This window comes from Apteryx mantelli, chromosome 4, assembly GCF_036417845.1.
Source record: "Apteryx mantelli isolate bAptMan1 chromosome 4, bAptMan1.hap1, whole genome shotgun sequence".
NCBI lineage: Eukaryota > Metazoa > Chordata > Aves > Apterygiformes > Apterygidae > Apteryx > Apteryx mantelli.
This window is the reverse complement of record NC_089981.1, coordinates 32060708-32085680: the sequence shown is the minus strand read 5'-3', so window position 1 is coordinate 32085680 and position 24973 is coordinate 32060708. Positions and strand designations below refer to the sequence as shown.

At 40.4% G+C, this 24973-nt stretch overlaps 1 protein-coding gene and 1 long non-coding RNA gene across 3 annotated transcripts in view; one reads left to right on the top strand and one right to left on the bottom strand.

The window, feature by feature from the left end:
• The window catches only part of SPON1 (spondin 1), a 206921-nt gene that overhangs the window by 110324 nt on the left and 71624 nt on the right, over positions 1 to 24973 (top strand). The window lies entirely within an intron of this gene.
• LOC106497088 (uncharacterized) overlaps positions 19593 to 24973 on the bottom strand; it is a 197829-nt gene continuing 192448 nt past the window's right edge. Inside the window, exon 6 of one of the 2 annotated variants that reach the window (XR_010884091.1) lies at positions 19593 to 20099. This is a non-coding gene — a long non-coding RNA (uncharacterized lncRNA). Of the gene's footprint in view, positions 20100 to 23916; positions 24024 to 24973 lie in introns of those variants that run through there. The other variant, XR_010884093.1, reaches the window with a different exon arrangement.

Here is a 24973-nt window from a genome sequence, read left to right as displayed (position 1 = left end):
GCAAGGAGGTGCAATAAAGGATAATTTGTTGCACAAATATTGCTCTGAACACACCCAGTAGATCTGCAAATGAGAAGTGGACCTCTTTATATATATAAAAAAAGATCTCACCCTAACTGCACATGACAAACATGTATTGACTCCTGTAGCCCTTCAGTATTCCCTAGTAAATCCTTGACTTCTTGTCCACTCTAGATTCAATAACTAATCTACTGCTGTTCTGCTTCTTGACATAAAGACTTCACCAGAGGGAAATCAGCTGCAGCAATCTCTTTTTTTCCCTGCTTATGTAAATCTTTTCAGTGTTCTTTGAGCCCTACTTTACTGATTCACTGTTTATGACAAAGATTGAAATTGAGGAATGTAAGAAAAAACGTTTGGAATATCTAACATCTTGGCAAAGTTAGGGTTGCTTCCTTTAACATTTAATAAGATTTGCATAATCTTGCATTATTTTGAATATGTGTTACAAGTCATTTTCGTAAAATAAGCAATGACATAATTAGTCTATATAAACAAGTAGATCTAGGTAAATAAACAGATTTTATAAGGAAATATAGTTAAACTGAGGAGAGTGACTGAAGTAATGAGGTCTCATAGATTATATGGCAAAGTAGGATACAAGAAGAAGGAGACTGACCAAAAAAGAGGCTGTTTTAGAAGAAAGAATTGTTAAAAAGCCCTGAAATTAAAGTGAAAGGAAGTTGCTACTCTTTACCTATTAAATAATTTTTTTTAGCCAACCTTACATAAAGTCCAATAAAATTGTGTGTACATCTAAGTATATCAGATCTTGTAAGAGCTTCCAAAACTATTTTGATTCCAAAGCATGCGAATACACGTATGCTGTTTAGTTGGAAATGCTGGTTTTCGCTTTCAATTTGCATAAAAATGTTTTCAGAATTGGCATAATTTGCTTCTGCTATATATCTTCCTTGTTCTCTCTGTTTTATACGCCTACTGAGATCCTGTACTGCAATTATTGCCATATGGGAAAGCAAGTTTAATTTTACAGTGGAAAACCAACACTGGGTAATCGCTTTGCATGTCTAGAAACGGCAAAGTATTAAGAGTAAAATCATCTTATTAGACCTATCAAGCAAATCTCAGATAAGTAGCAGAGATTATGATTTATCTGAGATTATCTACAGAAATACTAACGTTATCCCCTAGATGCTTTCATGCTAAATGCATCTTTCTGAACTAACCATCCTTTCTGGGTTGGGGCCAAGGAATTAAAAGCAAAAGGGGGACAGGGGAATAGGTTGGGCAGCTGGGGCCTTCCCCTGTCTGTCCGGTTCCGCGTTTTCCCGTTCGGGAGCTGGTGGAAGCTGCAGCTGTGTGGATGCAGGCGGGCGGCAGGCAGCGGCCGCAGGAGCGCTTGCTCTGGATACGGACGAGCTCGAGTGCCACGCTGGGCGCCGGGGGGCCGACGTAGAGCCCGGGACTCGGCGTCGCTTGCAGTCCTCCTGTGAGCTGTCTGGTTTCCAGCTCGGGCCCGGCGTCGGCAGGCTGCCGACAGGAGCTGCCGTGTTGCCGCGTGCGTATTTGGTCATGTAAGGAGCACGCGAGGGGCGCGGGCACGAGGGGATAGCTGGCGAGCGTTCCCTGCAGAGCTCGCCTTGCACCTGTGCAGAGTCCCTGTGGCCGCTTGCGGCAGGCACAGTCCAGCAGCCGCGTGCCTCTTGCCTAATTCCCGGAAAAAGCTGCTCCTGTGCCTGAATTAGAGTGATAAACTCCCAGCATAAAGGTGTTCAGCCACATGGAAGTACAGTACAGTGGGATGCAATTCACAGAGTCTTTAATATTTGTTTCCCAAAGTTTTTCTATGTGTTTTTCCCTTTTTGTATACATACCCAGAAGTAGCATTGCGTGCCTTCTCTTTCTCTGAACTTTTGTATGCATTCAAGGACGCACTCAGTTTTACGCATGTAAGTATGCTATGTGGGAATGGTTTAGAAGATCTTTTTAAAACATTTTAATTCATTCATTTTAATTTTGATAATATACAGGAGTTTAAAAGAGGCCCAAAGGTCCTCTGTGGAAGTATGTCTTGCTTTTACCACAGGCAGCTATTTGTGCAGGGGAGTATTTCACTGAACTTTTCCCTCCAGAGCTACAAGCCCAAAATCTGGGTCAGATCCAAAATGAGGATGAAATCTGTGGCCTTATTCTTGAGGAGTTTTCAAGCCAGCTGTCTTTTTGACCAGACTGGCAGCCTCTGTTCAGGCTGCCAATAATACTAAATAATTACAGCAGAAGTGTGGAGCTATCTTGCATAGCAACTAACTGTATCATGCTATTTTAGTATTAACTTCTGGTTTTAAGAACATTCATGCAATGGGTTGTTCGGAAAAACAAAATGTATTGCAGATTGAATGCTGTAAAAAGAAAGATGTTACACACAACTTGTAAAATAAGCTTTAAGTGTTCTTAATGCAGCTCAGAAATGTGGCTTTGTAGTAACAATTGTGTTTAATGCATTTCTTTGAAGTGTATAGGGGAAATCTCCAGGGGGAGAGAATTATTCTGAGGCTCTCAAACTTGCAAAGGACATAATCAAAGCTAGAAAATCTTTTCTACATTACTGAAGAACAAAGCAAAAGTATTCCAAAGTAGAGCCCATATTCTTCCTGCATAATTTTAAGCACTTAACTAAAAACCCTACATTTGGAGAGATGTTTCTTATGCCCTGTGCAGTATCATTAGATAGTAGGCAGCTCCACAGGATAATTTGGATTTTAAAGAGGAAAGGCCAGATTAAGGAAATTTAGAATTAGAATGTTTTGCTTTCTTTACAAGAAACTACAAGACAGATCGAGGAAAGTGTTAGGGGTATGGCTTTCCTGCGAAGAGACCTATTCAGATTATTACATTATCTTGTGTCATCTGAGGAGAAAAATGCTGCATCAGTAACTTCTTTCTTAGATCTTTTAATGTCCTTTTCTGACTTTTCTGCATAATGTAGGAATATAACCACTCCATGCACAAGCAAGCACCTATATACACTTTTACTACTGCAGTTTGAATGAATTTTATTGCTTAGTGCAGATGCCAAAAAAAGCCCACCAATTTAGCTTGTACTTGGTTTTAAAATGGTTCTGCTATTTCCAGTAGCCAAAGATGGCACAGTAAAGGCTCTTATTGCCTGAAAATATAACCACAGTCTAGAATCTGTTGCTGTTCAGCAAATATTTTTAAAATAAATTGTCTTACTGGCAAACTCCAAGTTACCTCTCAGCTGTTAAGTCCCACACAATAAGCGGATCAAGTAGATCAATTCTCCTAATTCCTTTCCTCTGTCACCAGTTCGATTAAAAATCTTTTAATATATCTCATCATAGAAAGAGGAAGTTGAGTGGAAGAGCTGCAAAGTACTCGTGGAGTGAAGACTATTTCAGCCTGGTTGTCACTAAAAGACAATTTCTGCCATTGCTGTTTATGCTGTTTCCTGTTTCTGAAATACTGCAGTTTTGTTTTTTTTCAGATTTCAAATCAGTTATTCTGGTTTGGGTTTTTTTCAAATTTGCATTCAAAGAAGATTTGAGATTGCACATTTTATTTGCTTTAATAAAGTATTTTCCATTTAATGAAACTGAGCAAAATCCTCCATCCAGTGCAGAAATACCCCTCGGAAGCCTGCTAAGGTCTGTGGGCTGGGCTGGTGGCTCTGCAGTTCCACTGGGAGCTGGAGAGCCAAGCTGGCTGACAGCAGTCATGTTGAAGAGTCATTCTCTTACAAATTGGAGTATATTCAATTCTTCTCCATTTAGGATTGTAGCATCCTCGAAATTACAAATTTTGGAATCAAAGTTATAATATTGCCAGTCAGCCTACATGCTAAAAAGACTTCTATTCATATAGTACTCAAGTTTTCCCAATTGCTTATTTTGAAGCATACCTGCTTGTTATTCATGTTGAAGGCAGTGGCTTAGGTAATGCCCCATGTGAATAACAAGGGTAAAATGTGGTCTTTAATGTTTTATGACTCATTTTCCTGCACTGTGTTCCTCTCTATTACATTTTAGCTACAGAGACTTATGCTGTGGGCTAAAAAGCCCTGCAGGAGATTAAATCCTGCGTGAACTTTTGTGCAATTTTCTGTTTGAACCTGGTCTTTTTTCCCTTTCTCCTCAGAACGGTCAATGTTTTACTGAAACGTTGGCAGATGGGGAGCAGGAAGGGTGCCAATTGATGCTAACGTTTCAACAACAACAACAACAACAAAAAAAGCTGGGGAATGTGCTGTTTTTCTGGAATAATGGCCTTTCTCAAAGGACTTGATTCTCCTTGAGCTGTGGCTGCTTCCAGTGGTCTCTCAATGTGCCAGCACAGCCAGGGCTGAAAGGGTTTCAGGCTTTGGGTTCCAACTGCTCCATTTGTCTGCAGCGTGACAAGGTAGCAGGGTAACCATTGTATTAAGCCACAAAAGGAAAAGTCATGAGACAAATTGTAGCTTTTCCCTCTTTATCCTTGTTTTTCCTTAACCACATAAAATGGACGTTGTATAACGTTTGATGGAGTTAGTAATCCTCAACATAAAAGGATGAAAAAGTGAGGACAATTAAAATTTATTGTGGCATTTTTTTATATTAATGCAGTTTTTATCATTTGTCCCTGCATCTCGTAAAAAGAATAATACAAATATTAAGACAGTGTTAATGACTTGCAGCCAGCAGACTGTAATGGTTCAGCCCATGCATCATACGCACAGGCTGAGAACCTCACTAGTGATAAAATTGCTTCCCTTACCCAACCTACTTTAAGATTATATTCCCTGCATTCCTTTCCCCTTCCATTCCCCTCACTAAACTTATTTATTTCCTTTGTTTGCCATGAAACCTATGTTATCTCCTGAGCGCTTTCCGAGTTACATATTTTAAATTACGATCTTTCCAAACAAACCCATCCTGTTTAAAGGAAGAATGTGTAGGCTGGTAGTATATGACAAAGATGATACCTGCACTGTTTATTAACAACATATTTTTGTAAATGATTCTGGATCATAACACAGCCTTTCTCAGTCATTGAATTTCTGATCCCCAGATAAATGTAGTTAATGTTTTCTTATGCTTGGAACCGTTCTGGTTTGGGGTTTGTTCCTTTTTTAACTCATGTGCGATTCTGTGCTATTTGGAGTAAATTTGACCCATTCATGTTTAACTGTTGTAGAATAAGCCTGAGTTTAATATGGATATTGAGCTGAATATTATGATGAGCTTTTTTTATTTTTTTTTTAATTGAATGGTGGATAATGATGTGTGACTGTGTGCATAAGCATTACAGTTAGGAAATCGGGATGTAAACAATGTCTGCTTTATCTGCCTGATTTCAAATGAGGCTTCAAAGAGCTTGCTTCCTGCTATGCTTAAATTTGTTCAAATGTCCTGCTCTCTGCTGCCCCAGCAGGGATATTTTTAATTTCTTCTTGGCTTAGGTTTCCTCAAAAGAAAAAAAAAAAAAAAGCAACAGTCCAAATTTTGCAAACTAAGTCTAAGAGATTTCCATCAGCACTGTAATTAGAGACTAAATAGGTAGTTATGTAGTGAGCAACCAACATCTGATAAGCATATATATATTTTTTTCCTTAATGTGGGAGGGAAGGCTTTATTCCTTATTCGCTTACGCCAAGGGAGGCTGTGTACTGCTAAGGACAGTATTGTGCAAATCTTAGATGAACAAACTTCCCATTACCTGGGGATTTTGAGTGAATAACATAGAATTAGAATAGATCTATCTATAGGGATCTGACCGAAAAAAAAGGAGAAGATGCCCATCCATATTTCATAATAGATTCGTAGAGTTAAAAGCGCTGAGGGATCAATAGACATCTGCTGTATAAGCCACTGCCTTCACCTGCTTGCTTCTACACTGCGATCGGTAGCTTCTGCGAGGCTAAAGCACAGCGGGTCTTGGGCTCAGTCCTGCCTGCCAGAAGGGGGGCGAGCGGAGCGGGAGCCCCGAGGGGACGAGCCCGCGGCGCTTCGTGGCCGGGGCCCTCTGCCGCGCAGCATGCACCCTGTTAGCAGCGCGCACCCGCTTCTCGGAGCCTCCGGGAAGAGCTCTGCCTAAAATAACGTAACCATTGCCAATACTGCCTAAATTTGGAGCTTGATAAGTTAGAAAGAAAATTTGTGTGTAGCATCTACTTTTTTCATGCTCTAATTTGAAAGATTGTCTTCCAGCATCATTCTGAAAAGACATGTTTGAACTCTAATGATTTCTTTGAACAAGAACTGAGTTTACCCCTAAAAGAAAGAAAGAGAAAGGCTATGGAAGACGAGTGTGGTTAAGTAATGAGATGCAGTTATTAAAAAGTTTATGTGAACCAAAATAAAATCATCTGAAAAACAGAATAGCTGCCCATGGAAGCATTAACTGAGGTAAATGGAATGTGCAACCCAATTAGGGGGACTAAAAAGGCAATTTTATGAGTAAGCAGTTAAGTGCATAAATCAAAAAATGTAAGTGTATATCTTCATAAAAGAAAGTTCTGAGTATTACTACACAGTTGAACATTAAAGGAACTAAATTTCCGCATTGGTTCTCACTGCAGGCAAGATGAAGATAGCTATCTGACTTGTATTTTTTTTCCAAATATTTTAAGTGAGACCTTATTACAATTAAGTATTAAGTCCTGGAGAGATTAGACTGAATTGATATGTCTAAATTACAGTGAGTCATCGTGCCTAAGTATAGTCATTTATAACTCAGGAAGGTTATGGATGGAATGACGAGGACGCGAGCAAACCTGGATGAGCTGTCACGGAAATCTGTTGCCTTACTGGAAGGCAAACAGTGAGATGGTCGCGTTTACATATAATGCAACCTTTGGGAGGGGTGTTAATTTGACTAGTTAATCTGTTAATGAGTAATATGTGAGAAAGCCCAAAAGGAATTTTAAGAATGAGTCATGGGGCTTATACGAACACTGTATTTTTGTAGTGAAAAATCCAGCTCAGATGATTGCAATGCAAAAGCACCAGCGTTATGGCCAGGAGACAGGCAGACCATGCTCAGAGGTGTTTTGTTTGAGGCAGAGTTTCAAGAGACATACAGTATAAAAGTCTGTGAGGTGATAGAGAAGACATTTGAATTGTCGATAGATATTTTAAGGGCTCAAGTTCATAGGAAACGTGAGAAAGCATTTGAATTGTATAGAGCTCGGTGAAAGTACTCATAGAGTCAAAAGAGAGGGTGAAGATAGGAAGATGTGTTTTATTTTGTAGGGTGGACAATAATACTGACAATATTGGAATATCGTTATATAAAACAAAATGCATTTCACCTGAAACACTTTGTTACTTTGGGACATCTCTGTTCAAAAAATACGTCAGGAACTTACATGACCACATAAGCTGAAAAAAATGCCAGTAAAATACGGTTACTACAACTCTTTCAGGAGTGATTGAAAAGATAGTTTGCTTTCTGTACGTGCCATATGCAGTAACTAAAACACCTTAGTGCTTTTGTCTGAATAAGGTTAAAAAAAATTGGCCAACCTTCTATTGCACCTTGATGTGACTAAAGGAAAAATCAAAACTGTGGCTAAACTGAGTATTTCTGAACTTCAGTTTCTTTTAAATTTAACTATAGCACTGAATGTCCTAATTTTGTAAGGTTTGTTTTGGCAACAATTATAGTTTCTTATAGTCATTTTCTATCGTTCAGCTGCTGTTAGGTTCTCTCAGCCATAACCGCATCTAAAATATTTTTTGTTGGAGAGTATAAAATAATGCATAGTATATAAAAGGTTATTCAAGAATTCTTACTTACTTTTTTCTCAGTATATATGAATAATGGATTAAATTAAAAGGCTTAAAATACAAAATGGATTCAAAAGTAGTGTTTACTCAGTGCAGTTTGCCTGTACAGTTCATTGTCATGACCCTTTATTAGGCCATATCATAAACAACTCATTCAAAAGCTGTGATTAATATTTATTTTATATACACTTGCATCGCAACTAAACTGGATACAGTAAAATAAGGGCATTGAGATATGCACACCAGTTGCTAACTGTAACTGCCTGTTTTGCTGAAGAACAGTTGACTCCTGCAGACTGCCTTAGCTGGCCTCGCGGGTTGGTTTTGTTCTTCTGGGAAGGGCCAGGATCTCGGCAGAGAAATCCCAGCCGAGGGGTCCAGGTATGAGGGAACCTGTGTTTCAGGGATCCTTGCGGTAACTCCTGAGACACTGAAACACTCGCTAGTTTCATGAAGAAAGGGACCGTTTTGGCAGTAGTGCTAGTGGTCATTGGTGCCATCCAGTATTTCAAGTGACTGACTTTTGCATTTGTTTTTTGTGATCAGAGTGAAGTTGCTGAAACTTCGGTAGTTTTTTCCTCTGGCCTTTTCTGATGCCATATCTAGCACACAAGAGTGGCTTTTCTGTGCACATTTGCTATCTTTTTTCTTTTGCTACGATTCCATTTTCTGGCTTATGTCCATCTTTTCCATAAGACTCTGACAATTTTCAACTTCATTTCGAATATCTGTATTCAAATGCAGATTTTGTCTTTGTAGCTGGTACCAAGTAGAAGGCATCTTAGAAGAAATGCTAATAAGAGTGCTGTGATAAGGCACTGTTCCTTAGACTTACCTTCCTTCTTAAGAACATTTATTTGAAATCTAGACTAAAAAAAATAAACCATTTTCCTCTTATCGGCATTGCTTTAATGTGCTTAGAAAGTGCATCTATATAGAAACAGAGAGTCGATGGGTGATAAGGAGTTATTCATTTACTGTGCTGAATGTGGGAGGGTCTGCTTCATGCCATTCAAAAATTCAATCCATAAAGAGATTTTGAAAGAAATGGCATTTATATGTTCCTTTTCTTCTCCTTTATGATTTAGCTGATTACCCTCCTGCATTTACTGAAATGACATACCAGCTCTGCGTGTCTGATAAACAATGCTGAAACATGGTTTATAGCCTACAATATACAGATGCAGAATACTGCAGCAAGGAAATGACTTTGATGGGAAATGTTACCAAGGTAGTTTGAAATCTAACATACAGAATTTTCTTAAAAAAAAAAAAAAAGAGAAAAGAACGTAAAGCCTGTAAATGAGACTATTCAGTGCGATTTGGGAGGACCTGAAAAATGGCAGATTCTGAAAGAATTTACCTCTCTATATGAAAATGAACAAAGCCTTTTTTTATTGAGAAAAGATCACTGAAGAAAAATATGTCACATGTGCGTCGTAAGATACTGTGTGGTTTGGTGCAACTATCAAGTTACACAGTCATACTCACCAGTTGCAAGACAGCTTTAAGGTTACTGCAAATTCCTAATAACTTTATTATTCTCTCTCAAAAGCAGTTAAAATCCTTTTAACTGCATTCAGTGCCACTTTTCATATGGACCTATTAGAGTTAAATTAACATATTTGTGGAGGTAGCTCAGTCATCCCACATTACTCTTCTGTGTGATGTTCAAGCCTTTGATAGCATACTTTGTGTTTGAATTGAATTTTGGAGAGACACTAAGCATGTTAATTAGATACTCTTTGTGTTCTTTGTGCTCCAAGAGGAAGGCAAAGCAGAGGGGATAATTTTTAACATTTCAGTTGAGCAGTGTTTGCAATGCACACGTCTCTTTTATATAATATTCCATGCAATTAGAAGTAGACATTTCTAGCACTGACATGTTCACTATCTAATCAGAATTTGCTAAAGGTATATGTGGCCTTTGGATAATATCCATCCAGTATGGAGTAATTTTTTAAAATTCAGAATTTTAAAATATTATTCTGAGTGTCTTGTTTAAATGTTAATATATTCAGTTACAACAACACTGTTTTATAACACTGAAACTGCAAGATACTTGACTGGAACAAAATTGCAGCACACTCAGAAGCTGAACAGGGGAAATATTTATGTTAGCTAATCCTTGTTTGCAAAATTGTGGTGCTTTTTGTTTTTTGCAGCCAGGGCAACAGCGTGAGGGGTCTCGGTAAGGATAAGGAAAGGAGGCGAGGGGCTTTGCTCTACCCACAGTCACTGGAGTGCGTGGGTAGGCCCGAGTGCGAGGAGGCAGGATGGCCTGGCGGCACCGGCCCGTGCTTTCATGGTTTAGCAGAGAGCTTTGCATCCTGGAGTAAAAGGGAACAAAATGATGGCAGGAGCCTCAGGGACAGCAAAGATGTTAACTCTGCACAAAAAAAATCTGAAAAAGAGAAAAGGAAAATCTAGCAAAAGAGAAGATGGAGTAATGAGGATAATGAAAATGGGAACTGCACCTGGGAATGGAAGACATGACGCAGAAGGAAAGAAATGAGGTGGAACAAAACAAATTTCATAACAAAACAAATTTTATAATTACTGATCTAAAGAAAATTGAAATACAGTGTTTGAGATGCACAAACATTGTGTTCATTGGTGTGCTGGTAAAGCATAACAAGGTTCCTCTGCAGTTGTTGGGTGTTAGAGAAATCTAAGTGCAAGGAGAAAACAGAGGGCAAGTCAGAGGCTTTGCAGGGCCTCGCCGGCGGCGGTGGGAGTGCAGGGCTGGGTGAGGGAGGTGCTGCAGCTGCGCAGGGCACTGCTGGACAGTCCTGTCCTCTCAGCGGCAGCGCGTCAGGAGAGGAGATCCAGGCGTTTCCCGCGGACAGGCGGGATACAAACCTGCTCGAGAGAAGGCATCTGACAGCTGAGAGAAGGTCTGGCAGTAGGACGACACAGAAAAATGAAGCCCTGCACTAGAGAGAATTGAGGTCAAAACAGGAACAGATGTGCACTAAAAATAGCAGGACAAGCAAGATAGATGCAAAGGTCCTTGCAAGTAGAGAGACAGCAGGGAGGAGGGAGAGACATCTTACTAAAGGGGCGAGCAAAAAGAGATAATAACACAAAGGAAGAAAAAGTTTATAGTACAAGTTAAGCCTCTTTTCTCTCTTTGAATTCAAGTCTTTCTTATTTAGTTCCAACTAAATTGCCCCTTGAATCCTCTGCTGTGAGATTAATTGGAAAAGAAAAGAACATTATATACAGGGCACCAGGGCAGACATTCCTGAATCACTCTGGACCACTCCAGCTAATGACATTAGGTCATTAGTTGGTGGAGTTAAAGTAGTGTCTACATTTAGTTCTTATTAGACAAAAGATAGCAGCCAAATTACTAGATAATATTTAGATAGAGAATTCAAGTAAGTTATAGAAACTATGAAAATAAATAATTCCTGGGTCTAGTATGATTTCATAACTTCTCCCTATGATTTTCTACTCCGTTCTGCTGTTTGGTGCTAATGCATTTCACGCGGCCCCGGCAGCAGGCCCCTTGCGCGTGGTAGGGCAGAGCGTCACAGCAGTCATACCTGTGTCCGAGCCCAGCCATCCCACCACCCTCCTCCTCACGGGAGCGCTGCGCTTGGCACAGGGACCAAGAGTGCTCCCAATAGAAACAGAATGAAAAACTAAAATCCATGCCCGTCCAACTGCTTTAGCCTTTCTCTCCCACAAAACCAAAAGTGTGCAGGAGGAAAAATACCAGTTCAGCAACTTCTCCAGTCTCTTTTTCCCATTTTCTGCAACATCTCTAAAGAAGTTATTCCTGAGCTGTAGTAGCGCTTTAAGCCTGTCTTTCAAAGAGAAAGGACGGTGTGAGAAAAAAATTTGGAGTTAGCAGACTTATTTGCATGAGAATGAATCCTGGGAAATCTCCAGAGCCAAAACGGCAAAGTGACTGCAGAAATTTGGACATTTACCTTTTGTTTTATGCAATGGAGTAGCTATACTCGACAACCTGGTTGTTCACCTCTTCCAAGTTATTATTGGTATGCAGTAACTAATAAAGACTGCAGTATGTTTATCTTGACAGTTCTAGTTAATTCCTCAGAAATATTCTTACAATTCCCAAATATCTAATTTTCCTGTTTCACTCAGGTTAGTACTTAAAACAGAAGACCAGTTTGCCTCTGACCAAATTGCCTCCCAAGGGCAATGTTTTTGAGACATAACAAGGAGTATCTTAGTTCTTAGGTCAGAGACTGATCCCATGAATAGAACTTGGTTGCTTGCTACAGCAATTTAAAATTATGTTTTATGTATGTATAGATAAGCTTTCTGTAACAGCAGGAAGAAGAAATATTTTTTTTCCCTTTCTCAGTGAAAGATCTTAAAGGATGCATTTCTTTGTTCCAGTTGCTACCATTACTAGCTTTACGCCGTGCACAAATTTTCAAAGAACCAGGTGAAAAGAGTTCCATAGGATAACTTACACTTGCTTTTCAGCATGACTCTCATGTTTACCACAGCCTTTCTCTTGTTCTTCCCTCTAGCAGTTTCATTATTATTCTGCTTTTAAATTCCTTCAAATGATTTTCAGTAAACTATATGTATGGTCTTTTAATCAGTTAGAAAGCAGACAGTGGACAGGTTCTCTGTATGTAAAAACAGCATTCTGTTTTTATGGCAGTGCCATAAAATAATTGCATTGGTAATTAACTCATCCAAATGGCTGGTTCACACATGCGTTCTTACTTTACAAGGGCAGGTTTTCCTTACTAATTTCCTTAGGCTTGTTGCAATGTACAGTGTCTTTTTATCACAACAAGCAGGATTTCTCAGCCTTATTCACTTCATGAACCTCATTTTAAGGGGGAAAAAAAACATAAAAAGGCTGTTTTATGGAGTGGCTCTACCCTTCTGCCTGAATTTATTAATGACTTCTCATTTGTCTGTAAGCCCACAGGTCATTTCCCCTATATTTATGATTGTATAACTTCTTTTAGCAGCTACAGTATTTTTTATATGGAAAAAATATGTGGGTGTAATTACAGACAGCTCTCAAAAATGGCTGGTACAAATACTTTGTGCATTTTTTTCAGCTGTTTGACTTCCTGTAAGACGCTACACCTGTCCAAAACAATGCACTGATTACAGGCTGGGAAGGCAGGAGGAAACCCCCCAGCTTTGAGACTGAGAGAGGAGGAGGAGGAGGAGGAAGACCATCTTCTGCCACGAAAACGCGTGCTGTGTGCAGCAGTGGGTCGTGGTGCTTCCCTTTTCTCCAGCTTAACAGATGGCAAACGGAGAAGCTGCCTTTGCAGCAGAGGAGGATATTCAGGGAGCTAGTTGGGAGGCTCAGGGGGAAGAGCCCAGCTTCCTTCCAGATGGTCGCATACACAGGAATGGTAAAAATAGTACCTAGGAGGAGGGAAAAAACCCTTGACAATTCTCGTCCCCAGAGTTTTAGTAGCAAGAGAACAGCTGCCTCTGCTAAGGAGTGGTCCCAAAGGAAATAAAACATGGGTGAGGGAAACTCAGATGAATGAGTGTTGGAAGAAGCTGGCAGGAAAACAAAAAATGCCGGTAGAACAGTTGTGCGCAGCGGAGGGAGGGGACCAAAGAAAGATTCATAGGTGTCGGGAGGGTGCTGCTGTGTTTAGGGCTACTGCATGGCCACATTCTGTATGGATCCTGTATTTGCACCCTGATCAAATGTGTGTAGGTAGAGTGAGATAAAACATAGGCCAACCTATTGCCTCTGAGCAGCAGACTTGTTATGGCCCCTTTACTAATTCCCAGAGCTGGCTGTTTGTTGCAAACGTCCCGTTTGGGCCTCCTGGCAGAATCTGTGGCTCGTGAATTGGGCACTTGTTGTTTCTTGATGGCCGTGAGACTCCCTAGAGCCGAGCGGGCTGCTCTTCGTCGCTGCCTGCTGGCTGCCTGTTCTCAGCACGGTGCTCCTGCAAGCAGGCTTTCTCCTCAGTCCGTACCATCGCAGCTCCTGTGTCCCGTCGTCAGACCTGCACCTGATGAGGAGTGTTGTCCGTGCTGGCGCTGGCAGGCGTTTCGGGGGAGTGTGCAACTCTGCATGCATGATACTTGAGGCTGCCTGTCCAAGAGTGCGGTTTGCTTTTTGGGTCGCCTGTTGCAGGTAAAAGTGAGCTAGAGCTGAGTAATCGAAAAGCAGCTTTGTCCCCAGGTATTTCATGAACTACCCCTCCTGTAGTGCTACCAAATTTTCATGGTTGTTACAGACAAGGAAGTTAGGCTGCTGGTAAGGGCAGGAAGAGACGTAGTCCAGGGGAAGGGCACTGGCTCCTCTGCCTCGGCCACCTTACCCATCCCAGCGTAACCAAGCAAACTGCTGGAGGATTTGCTGGACTGGCGAGTCTTCTGAAAACTTAGTAAAGATGTCAGGATTTGGCCTTTTAAGCTGTGTAACATCACATTAGGTATGGTTGCACTACCTATAAAGCCTGAGTTGGCGTCTAGTTTTGAACATGAATTTGCTTCCAGTTCGAGTGGTTGAAATACTAACCCTTGCTGTAGGTCTGGCAGCGTGTGGGGACCTCGCGGGGGAGCTGACCCCTCACTAAAGCCGGTTCAGCCCTGCTGAAGCTGCGGGGAGGCAGGCGGCGACGGTAGGGCGTTTTGCTGAGCGGCGGGAGGGGAGCCCCTGGGCCGGTGGCGCTGTCCTGTCCTGCTGCCCGTGCCGTGGGGCAGGGCGCGGGAGAGCTCGCGCGACGCCGGCTCTGCGTGTGCCTCCGGGCCCCGAGGGCAGGCGAAGTGCCCGCGGCAAGCGCCAGCCAGCCCGGGGACCGGCCTCCCGGCAGCGATCGGTCTGACTGGGCAGCGGCGCTGCGAGCGGTCGTTTGCCGACCGAGGCCTGCGCTCGGCCGCAGGTGCAGCGGCAAGGGGTCCCTCTGGATTAAAATTTAGTGTTTAATCCTAAACGTGTTTTATGGTGCAAATGTAGTTCTGGGTGAACTGAGGAGGAAATAATGGAAACTAGAAACGTGGTCCCAATTCCAGAAGTGCAGAGCACTGAATTGTATTTTGTAGCAGGCACCGCTGAACAACCTGCTTCGCTGCTGAATAAACTGACTAGCGCTCAAATAATCTTTTCTTGAAGACAGAGGACAAGGCCTCTGATTAGGAAGAAATGTCTGCTGAATTGGCCTAACTCCCCCCCCCCCCCCCCGAGATTGTTAGGTCCTAAATTATGTGATATAAATTACCTAATGCTGGGCCAATTTCAGTGCAGAGCCAAAACTGCCTCAGGGAAGGATAGTCTCTAGTACCATTTATATTCATTTTTAGACAATTGTGCTATAATGAATATTTTTTCTATACTTAGTGTAGTTCCTCACCTGAAGAGTGCTTACATTAACCTATTTCTTAAGAGAAGCTATTTCAGCCTTTGGAGCATGGGTCAGTGCTCTATACGATTTTTGTTTCCTTGTGTGAGACTTTTCTTAATTGTATCTCTTGGTATTAAACTCATTCTGCACGTATTCTGAAAGCAGCCTTTATAAAGCTCTGTATAACTTGTGATGATTTACTTCTAGTGTATGTTGTGAGAAATTTCAGTGGATAAAGGACTTCAGAAACAGTCTAAAAGATGAGGAAAGAGAATTTAGGAAAAGCATACCATACTTGTGAACCAAAGCTTCTATGAGAGGTTTAAATACAGGAAATTTATCCAAATAGGGAAGCTTGTCTTAAAAGGCAGTTAAGGCATAGAGAAGCATCAGAAATTCATAGTTCATGTAGTAGCTCAGAGTTGGTATATGGCCACAGCATAGTAATTTTCACAGGTCCACAGTCAGTTTTCAGTCTTTAGAGACTGTCACCAAATCACAATGCCAGGTTTTATAAAAAAAAAAAATTTTTTTTGCTTTAAATACACCTGTGTTCTGAAATACGGGCTTGTGGAGCTCTGGACTCACTCAGTGATTTCTGTGCTTAGTATGTGTAAATTATAGATAAAAGGGCCTTTTCATCCATCTGCCATACCTGCAATTTACATGTAATCTTGCATGTCATCAATACTAATATTCTCCTTTCCAAATAAGACTGTCTGTGATACTGATGCAATCCCATTTTTCTAAATTATGACCTCCATTTCATTGATTTAAATGCCTTTTTGGCTTGGTTGCACCCCATATCTACTAAGAACTTTGTTCCTGTTAGTAAGAAACAGATATGCAAATAATCCACAGATCACTTTGACAGAAATGATGGAAATGATCAGCAAAAAGGGTACTTATAAGTTACAGTCAGAAAATTGGACTATATGCAACACAGGGAGCCAGACCCACTGAGTGAAGCTGCCATTGTAGTTTTTGAGAGTAGAGGCATATATAATTAAAATTGTGTTTCAAGGAGCCCTGTCATGGTGTTTCTAGCACATAGGACAACATTCACTTAGGGGACAATTTGAAGCCACTGGCTCTTTCGTTCCGTTAAACATCCAGATGTTTGACATGTTTGTGTCCTTATTTATGAGGGAGAGAAACGCCATGGCAATTTCAGAATAAGGTGCACAAATGGAAATCAGGTAAATACTTGCTGGCTGCACACCGACTGCTTGCTGCCTGTTTGTGGTGAAATGGCAGTGCAGTTATTTTCAAGCTATTATGTAGGGAGATTTCACCTGCAGCATTCAATCTTTATTTGCCTTATATGAAATTTTTAGATATATTTGTATTAAATTACCATAGTGATCTGTTTGGCCACAAAATCTTACTTGCATATGAAGTACACAACTAATATGTACGAAGTATACAAAAAGCTGTACAAAAATATTACAACATGTGACAACTAATTAAATGAAAAATCCGTTATTATGGTGATGGATATCTCAGGAAACTGGGATGAAACAGGAAAAGCCACTGATGGGCACAGTTCCAGCTGGAATTCAGCCCAGGCAGGCAGTGCTGGGAAATGGCACATCATCAACTGGGTCATGATGGTTATTTGAGGAATAAATTTTGTATTCTCAGTCAAATTTCTAAATCATCTCCCCAGCTTTCAATAATTAATGCCTGTGGTAACATCTCAGAGAAAAGGCCAGTGTTTGAAGAGACATTGGTGATAAAGTTTTCTCTCCTTTTTAAGAGTGATCCTGCCACTTAAAAGGTGAGGTGGAAAAGCTGGATTACAAAAGAGAAACACAAAATCCCCAACTCTGCTGGCCATCCTCTGAGAATGAATTTAGTGGAAGAGGAACAGTGGAAATCAAATTTCAGGACTGACAAGTCCTCGTCTTTTACATGCAGAAAACTACCATAGCATGTATGTGTACATATGTGTATATATATATATATATGTCTTTTAAATGTTTTTTAAATGTAGGTCTAGATATCTCAGTAAATTGGATCTGTATAGTCAACAGTTTGTGGCATCAAAATTCTGCTGTTTTTTTCCCCCCCCAGTGCTCACTGGAGCCAAAAGCTTAGCACTTTTTGGCACATGGCTCACAACAGAAGGTTTGATGCAAGTGAGTTCTGAATACCAGGAATAAATACAGCTGAAATAATCTACCAGTAGAGTAGGAGTTTCTCATTCCACATCTGCTGTTCTGATCTCAACAGAAGAAGGACTTCACAGCACAGTTTCTACCATGCTAAATAACTTGAGTAAACAACACATTTGATGCTGATTCAGAGACTATGACCAGAAGGGAACAAAACCATTTTCCAGTTCAATGTCTGTCTACACAGCCAGTAGAATTTTTCCAAGAACTCAGTATGTGTACATCTTTAAATATATATAATCTCACTCTAAAAGCTCCAAGTTCTGGTGAAAGTGCCAGATACTCAGATGGGTAGTTTTATGTTTAATATTCTTTCTGATGGAAATTTGCATCTTAATTCAGAGTTGGATTTCTCACTACAGCTTTAAGACATTAGATATTCTTAGGGTGTCATTTGCCAGATAGAGTAAACAGTGTTTTCAGACTTCTTGGTTTACACACAAATCCACTGTCAGTGTGGTTCAGCAGCATTAAACCAGTTGTTTCCACCTCTCAGGAAATTGCTGTGCGTATCAGGTTATATGAGGTATCGGTGTGAGTCTCCCTCGATCTCGTGCTGTGATGCTCTCCCGCTTCTCAAGGAGCGACTGAACCGGGGAGCGAGGGGCTGGGACTGACTCTAGAGGCTTGTGCTGAGGCTTCTGTGAGGAGACATGCCTGTGGTTTAGTAAAGGCTGAATCACCTCTGCCACAAAGACTGAATTTTTCTGTATTTATTCCTTGGCACAGAACCAAATGTGCCAAAACACGCTTCTTCCCAGGGCTGCACACCAAGCTGAGGTCTCCTGCCGGTCACAAAGTGCTCTTGTCTTTGATGGTGGCAAGGGCTTATAGTTTCAGTTCCTACTGAGATACCAGTTTTAAAATATGCTGTTTCTCTAAGCGGTAATATGCCTTGGTGGGACCCGGGAGACCAAAGCCGATAGCACGCAGGCAAATGAGTGAGTTTCTGGATGGCAGCAGCTGCCCGGGCGTTCAGAGCTCAGCAGAAACCTGCCAGACAGGAAAGCAGGTCTTTGCTGCTTCTGGATCTCAGCTGCTGCTGCTGAGACGGCTCCAGGGGAGTCAAGAGATACTCTCTGTTCAGGAGCCAGGATACCCCTGGTCCTGGGGCAAGTCGTGCTCGTCGCCCAGCTCCTGCTGTGTGCGAAGCAGCTGGGAGTCGGGAGCCTCCGCTAGTCAGAGTGACGACGACTCCTTTACATTTTCTGATCCAAACTCTTTAGCAAACTTGTATTTGATCTGAATTTTCTTATAGCTTGGGATCAATCAAACTATTATTTTGAGATTTATTTACCAGTGTTACCATGTTCAAAGGATGTTTTTTATTTCCCCCCCCCAAAAAAAGATAAATTTTCTGTGGCAACTTCTCCTTCTGCAAGAAGAAGGTTGATTTCAGTTCCTCTAGACATCATGTATTTAGAGGGAAGAATGCAAATGGGCAAATAGTGTTTTCTACTTGGTAGTACTGAGCAGGTGTAGCTATTTCTTTATTTTGTATTAGTTGTATAAAACCAAGCATTAAAACAAAAAGCATACTTTGTAGTCCCTACTAATTAAGTAGGCTACAAGTGCATGGTGCGTTCTTGCTGTCTGGCAGGTAGGGGTGATATACAGATTAGCACAACTGAATTTCAAGAGTGATGTCAACTTCAGACAATCTAGCAAGGAAAAAGGTTCCTTTGTTCTTTCTTACTAGTAATTAAATAGGGCAGCAGTCTTGATTTAAACTGTGAGTTATCTAAGTGAAAATGTAGGATTTTGAGAAGGACATATATAGGATTTGTGTATATCTGGAAAACATAAAATCATCTAGCAGTTTGTTTTTAGATTTCTCAGATGCACCACTGGGCATGTTTAAGATATGTTAAAAGTGGTGCAAAAAGATAGCTACTCATTTTGCTCGCTTCCTCTACACCAGAATAATCTTCACCTAGTTTCTGTAGAATTGTATTATTGTAGCTTCAGTTATGCCAGAAATTCTAACTTATTGGAGCTCAGCTATTTTATGCTCAAGTGATTCTTGGACCAGCAGGAAGATTTTCATAAATACATGATGGGACAGATGTTGTACTGATACTTGCTCAGTGAAAACAGATTCCCAGCTCCTCATCTCTGCCTATTTCAGATAATCACAGTGAAAGTCAGTGGTAGTGACATGCCATTAAGTCTGGTACCACCACACGATGAGGATCGTTATCTCCTGCTACATTTTTTTATGCTATAAACTCAGTATAAAGAGGCATACTGTCTCTACTGGTATGAAAACAGTCTATATTTTTCAGTTACTACCATGTTTCATAAAGAAATATGGCAGTGCTCCATGGCAAATCCAATTATTATAGTAACTATGTGATACAGTCCATTTGGTTGTGCTTAAAGTACTGATAAACATACATGTTTTATTCCCTCTACTTCTCCCCTTCCTCTGCTGTGAGGTTTGGTATTCAGGGCATTCCTATGCCCAGCTTTTTAGGTTATGAGGCTGCACAGGTTTACCTAAAGTCAAACCAAAGCGAATGGAGGTGAGTACATTCATTCAAAGCGAATGCAAATGAGTCAACATTTTGGGGGAAAAAATCCTGAAAGTAAAAATGTGTTACTAGAAAGAAATACTTCTGCAGAAGATGTAACAGGGTAGATAACCATTCCCACTTTGCTGAACAAGGTTATCCATGTAACGTAGAGCAAGGCTCTGCCTGACCTCTGCGCAAGGAAGCCAGGAGCTTCTCCCCCGTTGCACGGGGGCCAGGCACTGCTTCAGCGGTACGTGACTTGGAAGACGTGATCTCCTCTAGAACAGCCGCCTCCCGGCTCTCAGAGGCAGGTGTCTGAAAAACAGAGAGGAGACAGTTAAGTCCTGCCACAAATACATGCCTGCAACCCCGTACTTCAATCACACTGCGTGCATAAGGATTGCTGAGTATCTGAAAGCAGTTGTTGACATTTTCCTTTTGCTTATATATTGGGACTTTTTTTCTCCTTTCTTTGCTTTCTTTTGCTGTTCAACTAGCAAAATTGATACATAACCAAGGCAAGTGAACATGAGTCTCCATTTGGAGGCCTAGAAATGAAAAACTGCCTTCTCTTTTTGAGATACGCTTTCTGAAAGTGCAGCAGCTTTTCTCTCCTTCCTTCCATCCTTCTGTCCTTCCCTTTTTCTCTTCTAAAGAAAAATAAAAAGCACTTTTAGAGAGTTAAAAATATTTAGTGTGATAGAGTTCAGAAGGAAAACCTGAAGCAGCTAAATCTTAAGTCTTAGCACTTTAATGACTGGAAAAAGCAAATAACTCGTGTTCTAAAATCTTACTACATAGCTGGCTGGGCATCTCTGTGAAGTATGAGCAGGGATCTCCATGTCGGACGTTTTTGGGATGATAGTCACTGCAAAGACTGGTACATAGTATTTTTGGTCTGGGTGTCATCTATCTGCTTAGAAGTTACCCTTCAAGCAAATAAATGTAGGTAGAAAAAAAAAGAAAAAGGCATACCTCTTTTGGAAAAGATTTATTATTTGTATACTTTTTATTAAAATTGGATCAACTGTCAGCTTTATGGAAATTTTTTCTACAAAATATAACTAAAATTTAGATTTGGGAATATTTTTTGCTTAATCAAGAGATGAATTAGAACTTGCTTTGAGAAAACATTTTGCTTTGTTTAGTCTGTAAATAAGTGAGTCACCTCCTTTACCCTGGTGGGACAATGCACATGCAGTACTCCAACCTGAGGAGACCCTGGGACAGGTGATTTCCTCTGCTTATCATTTTTGTTGTACCAATGTGAGCGTGATACTATACAACTAAATCTTGCTGCCATGGTTCAAGGTGTTGCCACTGTAGTAGTCCACAGCGTAAAGGTGCGTTTGCCCAAGCCTCCGCTTCTCAGTGTGCAGTTAATACACTTACTTCAAGTGCATGTGAAGATGGGCTCACTCTGCAAGAGATGAATACGACTTTCAGGCCAAACTTAGATCCAGAGAGGATCCCGAAATTTAGGACTTTTTGTTCTGGTGACTCAGGTTTGCATAACCCAACCTTATTTCTGTAAAGAACTGATTGGATGAAAAAATGTAGGACTAGGTCGCAAGTTGAAAAGTATAGAAATACTGGCAAAAAATGAAATCCGATTTCTGTTGATGTCAGTGGCAACTAGGGAATGTGTCTGGCCTTTAAATAGACTTAAGCTTCTTGAATCACAGAAATAATATTTGATGAGACAAGGGCAGAAATAAGGTGCACAAGGTCAAAAAGGATAATATTTTGTTCTTTCAAAAGACTCAGATGAAATAATTTAATTGCTTTAATTAAAAAAAAAGCAAACAAATGTTTTGATTGTTCATTAAAATAATGAAATTAAAGGAAAAATCTCCTAATGAAAATCTTGAAAACATGTTTGCTGAACATGTTTGAAATCTTCCTCATGCTGGTAGAAATGATAATGTAGCTCCAAATGTTACTTTGAATATATTTTGTGATAGGCCTGTTTTCCCCAGCTGTATTTATTGTTAATCCTGCCATGGATTTCTTTTATATAATTCTGTAAATGATGAGTACAGAGATATGCTGAAGAAATTAGTATAGCCATCCACATTAGGCCCTAGTAAAATAAAAAGTATCTTGTTCTTTTGGCAAACTTCAATGTATTTTCATGAAAGAAAACAGAGGTTTTTCATGCCCTGGGCTATGGTCTTATGACTGTCAAAAAAATCTCTTTTTCTTTCCAAATGCACTGGTAAAAGCCAAAGCATTAAAAAACATTTTATGAGCTATTATCAAGCTTTTGTTATCAGCTTTTATCCCTTTTATAAGCTTTTAGCTGGTATATTTAGCCCTGAATACTGACTACATTGATTTTTGTTTTATAAGCATTAGACTAAATTTGTTGGTTTTCCTCTTGTAAATCATACTGTTGTTAACTAACAAAACTTAATACTAATAAAACTGAATCTTCATTTTAAAAACAATAAAACAAATATAATAGGCAATATTGGCAACCCAGGAAGAGATTACAGCAATCAAGATAAGTCTTCATAATAACTAGCGCTATAAAAATGGTCCCTGGAAAAAGAGTGAAGAAGTTGCTGAAATGGGGAATTACTAGGCTGATGGAAAAATATATTTTCTTCATATCTTTTTTGGCTCATTTTCATGCAATTAGACTGCAGGTGCATTCATTCAGTTGGTGAACATTTTACTTTAAAATTCTGAAATTGATGAGCTATTTATTAAAGTCATTCTTTCTAACTGGCAGGATAGTTATACAAGGGATTATTGTCTCCTTTCATTTATTTTTTTTTGAATGATTAGCTTGTGATACATTCATTTATGTTCAATTCATTTACGAGACTGGCTTTTATTTATAATGGTTTAATTAAAATCAGATTGGGAAGCAAATGGGAAAATTTACATTCAACATATACAGTTATGTCAAACACATTTGAAGGTGGTTGTCTTTATATTAGCTTAGAATAATTAATTGGGAGTATTTATGTACTAATATTACCTAATTAACTCAGCAGTGAGGTAATTAATTTAGTTAACAGTTGGCCAAGAAAAACTTCATGTAGAAGCATAGCCAGCTGCTTAACTTAACTGCATCCTGCTTGCTTACATGATTTTTTTTTAATGCTTTAAAAAACATTGCTTGTTAAAAGATTCTGAGATCAGAGAATACATCATTTTATTAGAGAGGACAATTTTTGTGTCTTACTCATGGAAAAACAAGGAGCGGTGTAAATCCCACAGGACAGAGGCAGGCGAGTGGATGGTGCTCTGGCTTTCCAAGAGCCTCTTGGTGAGGTGCCCTGGCCATCAACAACAGCTGCAGCTGCTTCTTCGCTCTTCAGTGCAAGATGTGTATTTCTTGTAAAACATGCCCTACTGCAAAATTGCTGAATATCTTAGGTGTGCAAGAATCAGATGTGCATGCTGGACATGTAACTAAAAAAAGGGCAGGAGCTCTGCTCTGCTTCTCGTGTATGTAACGTTCAAGTCAAAACCCACCAGCTGTCACTTCTTCCTGGGCTTGTCAGGGAGCATCTACCCTTAGTGAAAGGCAAGTTTGGTCCAGCCTTTCCAAGAGATAATTTTAGGATGCCCCCGCAGGCGCCCCCGGCCCCGGGGCAGCCTCTGCCGCTTCCTTCGGCCGCTCTCCCGGCCTCCAGCCGTCGTCAGCTCGGCGGCTTCCTGCGCTGGGTACGGTTTCCAGCTAGCTGTTATGCTCCATTAGTTGCTCCGCCATCAGCTTGTCCTGGCTCCCCTTGAATGCATGTAAAAATTCAGTGTATCCTGCGACAAAGGGCACATGTATGTGTCTAGTGCCTTCTGTGCAGCACATCGCTTCTTTCTGCCGGTTGCGAAGCCGAGTCCCGGGAGGAGCTTTGCGTTGTGCTCCCCCAGTTCGTACAGCAGCTGGTTTCCATCCCGTGGTGCGAGTGAAAGGGCTCAGAGTGTGGCTGCTGCGCTGCGCTGCTCCCCCAAACTGGCTGCCGTGTTTCCTGCAACCTTGCGGGATGGCGATTCGGAGCAAGGATCTCCCTGTTCGCTTGCTTATACTGAAAAGAGTACTGGTTTCTTTTCCTCTGCTGACTAACGTGCCTATGTACAGGAGGTCGTCAGGGCTGATCAGAGATGTTTAGTTCTTAATAATTCTGTGGTTTTAAACTTTACACACGTTAGTCGAGTAAGTATGACACAGAGGGATGTAAAAATTGGAGTGGTTTGGAAAAGAAGCACACTCTAATGTCTGAGTACCTGAAATAACAAATAACATTGAAAAGTGACTGTGAAAAGTATATTGGCATCCCTGATTCACAAGGACGTTTGGTTTGGTTGGGGAGGAAAGAAATATCCAATCAAATGGTTTATTGACTTCACAGACTGAAAGGTCAGGTCGAAAACCTGCAAACTGCCAGCTTAGCCCTAAGCAGTTACTTACAGAATCCCTACAGATGCTTAAAAAGGCTATTTTTCTGTCCTTTCTAGCACTCCGTTCCTATAAGTGTGTGTTTCCTTTGCCTTATTCCTGAAAGTTTTGCTTTACATTTGAGTACATTAAAATTCCTGTTGATTGAATAAACCTACGTTTTGGCCAAAAGGCCAAAAATATGGGCTGAACCAGTGTTGGCTTTGGTAACCATTTCTTAGGAGAAGTTCCTGTCTTAGAGGAGCTCTCATCTCCATACTCTTAAATGTTTATATGAGCCCTCGCATACATTTCCTCCCAGATTTTGTTTTTAATTTACTCTGCTTAATGCTGCACAGCAAAGACTACCTCATTCTTTGCAGCTGTTTTAAATCATCTTGTAAACAAACCATGTGCTGATATTTATCTTTCATAGTTTATCATGATCAAAATACATTCTATAATGCTTTATATTTGTAGCTAGCTAGTCCCAAATGAGATGTATGTCATATTAATCCATACAGTGTCATGTCTCAGTGCCTAATTAAAATATTGATGACTTAAATTCATCAATATTTCTGGCATTCCCTGAAATATCATCTTACTTTTCGTCATAACTTAAATAGTAAGTTCCTTGGTTGCTTCACAAGCCTATTCCTAATTTTAAAGAGAGTGCAAGTGAGAAAGTTACCATTCTAATTTGTTTATAAAGGGTAGAAGTGGAGAGGTTGTTTCAGAGGGGCTAGGATAATACTTGGATTTAAAATTGCTAATGCATATGTACCTACTTATACTGACT